Source organism: Schistocerca nitens, chromosome 2 (assembly GCF_023898315.1).
Source record: "Schistocerca nitens isolate TAMUIC-IGC-003100 chromosome 2, iqSchNite1.1, whole genome shotgun sequence".
NCBI classification, from domain to species: domain Eukaryota; kingdom Metazoa; phylum Arthropoda; class Insecta; order Orthoptera; family Acrididae; genus Schistocerca; species Schistocerca nitens.
In genome coordinates this window covers 1,066,503,561-1,066,508,079 of record NC_064615.1, presented here as the reverse complement: position 1 = coordinate 1,066,508,079, position 4,519 = coordinate 1,066,503,561, and the positions used below count along the sequence as shown (strand labels likewise).

The 4,519-nt window shown below is 45.4% G+C and overlaps 1 non-coding gene across 1 annotated transcript; it reads right to left on the bottom strand.

Moving 5' to 3' along the window:
* Positions 1–1,167: 1,167 nt before the first annotated feature.
* On the bottom strand, positions 1,168–1,241 carry Trnat-ugu (transfer RNA threonine (anticodon UGU)). The gene has a single exon. It is a non-coding gene; the product is annotated as a tRNA-Thr (tRNA).
* Between the last annotated feature and the right edge of the window lie 3,278 nt (positions 1,242–4,519).

Genomic DNA, 4,519 nt, shown 5'->3' with positions numbered 1-4,519 from the left:
AGCAGGTCACCCGACGCCACTGTACGTGGGTTGAGATGGACTCACAGAGTGAGCAGTTCTCTTCGTCGGGCATGTGTGGTGCACCAGACTGCTCACCTCGAAGATTCTTCGACTGGCCCAGGCCCACTAGACCCTGGCAGTGACAACACATTGATTACGCAGGTCCATTTTGGAACATCTATCGTGGTGTCAGTGCAGTCGATCACAACAGCAAGTACCATCAAAACACTCAAGTCAGTTTTCTCTACTGCAGGTCTCCCAGAAGTGATAGTCTCAGATAATGGACCACAGTTTACATCAGCAGACTTCAAACAATTTTGTAACGTCAGGAGCACTGAACATGGGATAAGTGCACCTTCCTAATCGAAATCTGATTGCGAAGCAGAACGCTTTGTGAGAACATTTAAGCACAAATGGACACGTTACGTGCCTCCCATACACGGGAGCAAGGTCTGGTGATTTTCCTGTTCTCATACTGTTCCAGTCATGCAGCGGAAAGCCACCTGTGGAACTTCTGCACGTATGTCGACACGGGACACTGCTGCTTCCACCACAGCGGTTGGCCCTTTCTTCATAGTGCACGTAATTCAACGTAATTTATCATGTCTTTTTCGGCAGAAACAGACACTGGGAATGTGGCGTCATCCATTAAGTCCTGGGCCCCTCTCTTTACCTTGTGCAAGATTTGTTTTGGCTGCACAGGCCGCATCAGAATCAGCTCCGCTCCTGTCGGTGAGACTAAGCTCTACGGAATCTCGCAACCCCAGCCGCCCTACCCTTCCTTGGGTCACTGCCGCCGGCGCCAGATGAGAAACCCACGGGTATCTCTCTACACTGTGTAATACGACCGAGAGTACAAATGGGGGTGGGGGACCCTTAAACTGGTTGTCGCTTCTGCTTTTCTAGACCGTGCGCCCTGTCCACACCACGTACATGATAATCCCGCGGCGGTCGTATTGTCCTGCTCCACACTGCTGCTGGCTTGCCCGAAATTATCTATCTAAATATGCAAGCAAGTTAGGGGAGCCACTCAACATCAAAGCACAACATTGTTCTACGTATGGTATGAACAACTATATTCTGAGACGATAAGAAATTACAATGAAATGAACGCCCTTAGCTGCTTACAGGCGTTGACATACGTCAACGGGGGCAGATGAAAATGTGTGCCCCGACCGGGACTCGAACCCGGGATCTCCTGCTTACATGGCAGGCGCTCTATCCACCTGAGCCACCGAGGACCCAGAGGATAGCGCGACTGCAGGGATTTATCTCTGGCACGCCTCCCGCGAAACCCACATTCTCAACGTATTGTCCCGCACTACATTCGTAGTGCCCCCGCCCATTATACTCATTACTCGCGGCGCGTTGCCGATTCCCGTAAGAGTTCGGGCTCTGTTTGTGCATTCGCACAGAAGAAGAAGATGGTCAAGTGGCCGGTGAGCCTTAACTATATATATACTAAGATGGTATCTGTTCTTTCGGACATGTCCGAAAGAACAGATACCATCTTCGTATATACGATAAGAAATCACAGGTTGCACTGTTTACACTCTAAGTCGTAAATGTTTATCCAAATTAACAATCTTGATGATTATCTGTCAAGAATATCACTTGGACGAGCGTACGCGTACCGAACACGGCGCAGATGATGGTTGATGATGCGAAAGGCGAGTAATCGAACGAAGGTTCTTACGCTCGCCACACATAGACAGATTTCTTCTGATACCAGTCCTCCTTGACACTAGTAATGATGTAACACTGTCCGTAAAGTTAATTTTTCAGTTCTCAGTTCTCACTTGTATGAGCGTGCGCGTAACCGTCGCGGCGCGGCTGATTGTTGATAATGCGGAAACGCGATGATCGAACGCGCGTTCTCACGCTCGCTACAAGACACTGGCACTTTATTGCACTCTTTTATGGTTAACAGATTTTTGCTGATTCACATCAGTTCATTCTGAGAGACCGAACACGGCGCGGATGATTGATACTGTACGGTACGACACGCAACGGAAGGATACACAAAGACTTTTATCAGCAGCACTGCTCATTTTTAAATTACTTATTGACGCACTTTCCTCTGAATCATTTGCTTATTTTATCTCTTTACTGTAATAGCACTTGTACCATCACTTCAACTTCCATACTAACAATGCCTCTCACATGCAGAGCTACACACAACACAGCATAACAGTTCCGTGTCCCGTGCTCGACTCTGCAGACGCAGCTGCCCGCAAAGATACTTCGCAACCAAGCCAGCGATGTTACAATACGCTTACAACTACACCCAGTGAAAGGTCCACTAATCCTCCTTCCAGTATACCAGATCCACGAACTGCTCCACCAAGCTCTACTGATTAATTAATAATTTTAAGAATAATAATTACGATGGAAATTTTCTGGCGTCGCACAAGAGGCACAAAAATAGTGAGTTCGCTCGGGAGCGTGTGTCTCAGAAAATTTACCTACAGGGACGCAAACTCCAGACAGTTACCTTACGATTTTTCGTACACACCAAAAATCTGTATCATATAATGTTAGGTTATTACATGCAATTCCTTCTAGTCTTGAAGTTATTTACCCCCTCTTCTTCTCTGAAGACAATGTTACGGGGTTCAGCTTGCTCCGCTTAAATTCCTTGCTTCTCCAAAGTGTTACAGGTACTGGCGACACAGATAGACATTTCAGGTGAAATAAAGAGCTAATAAACCACGTAGTCTTATTACTATAAGAATTAATATATTTCACATTACTAGTGAACTAAACATAAATTCACCTCTGTCTCTGCCATCCACGGGAAAAGAAAGAGAGTACGAGATGGATCAAACATCCGATAGAAGTATTTACAAAACATAAGAAAAATTAATGTAGCTACTTCATTTTTTCTCCATATCTCCACAGGCTTGATTGCTGTGAGCAAACCACATTTTACCGGCCGGTGTGGCCGAGCAATTCTAGGCGCTTCAGTCTGGAACAGCGGGACTGCCACGGCCGCAGGTTCGAATCCTGCCTCGGGCGTGGATGTGTGTGATGTCCTTAGGTTAGTTAGGTTTAAGTAGTTCTAAGTTCTAGAAGACTGATGACCTCAGATGTTAAGTCCCATAGTGCTCAGAGCCATTTGAACTATTTTTTTGAAACTACATTTTAATATTTGTCGTAAACCACTTAGGCGAATTAAAGTATAAAAAAACAGAGAACAGTAAAACATATACCCATATAGGTAAACCAGCATAAGGCCCAATACAAGGTAGAGGTGCCGAGAGCCGTTATAGCGAGCACGTTAGCTCAGCATGTTCGATCAGAGGGTTAGCTGCCTGCTGTAACAAAGACATTGAGTGAATGGATCATCGATAGACTTGAACAGGTGTAATGGGACGTCCACACCGACGACGAGGACTGGATACGCTCGAACAAGAACTGTGATGCCTAAATTTTTACAATCGGGAGTGATAATAATTTTTTTTATTTTCGTTGGACCCAATACTTTTTGTTTTTGCTTATGAACCGTTCTTCAGAAAATGCAATGGAAATCATTAAAAACTAATTACAAACGCGGATTTTAAAGTATTCTATCTCTTCCACTCGACAAAGCTTACTTTGAAATAAAATATGGCCTATGCCCGTGGATCAGCATACGGTACATGCAACTTACAAAAGATGCATTGTCATTCTAACGAAGAGGCCAGTACGCATATATACAGGGTGAACCATAACTACAGCGAGACAGTTTTGGAGATTGTTCAGGGCTATTTCCCGTGTATTTGGTTATACGAGGGCAGTTCAATAAGCAATGCAACACATTTTTTTTTCTGAAACAGGGGTTGTTTTATTCAGCATTGAAATACACCAGGTTATTCCCCAATCTTTTAGCTACACAACACTATTTTTCAACGTAATCTCCATTCAATGCTACGGCCTTACGCCACCTTGAAATGAGGGCCTGTGTGCCTGCGCGGTACCATTCCACTGGTCGATGTCGGAGCCAACGTCGTACTGCATCAATAACTTCTTCATCATCCGCGTAGTGCGTCCCACGGATTGCGTCCTTCATTGGGCCAAACATATGGAAATCCGACGGTGCGAAATCGGGGCTGTAGGGTGCATGAGGAAGAACAGTCCACTGAAGTTTTGTGAGCTCCTCTCGGGTGCGAAGACTTGTGTGAGGTCTTGCGTTGTCATGAAGAAGGAGAAGTTCGTTCTGATTTTTGTGCCTACGAACACGCTGAAGTCGTTTCTTCAATTTCTGAAGAGTAGCACAATACACTTCAGAGTTGATCGTTTGAGCATGGGGAAGGACATCGAACAGAATAACCCCTTCAGCGTCCCAGAAGACTGTAACCATGACTTTACCGGCTGAGGGTATGGCTTTAAACTTTTTCTTGGTAGGGGAGTGGGTGTGGCGCCACTCCATTGATTGCCGTTTTGTTTCAGGTTCGAAGTGATGAACCCATGTTTCATCGCCTGTAACAATCTTTGACAAGAAATTGTCACCCTCAGCCACATGACGAGCAAGCAATTC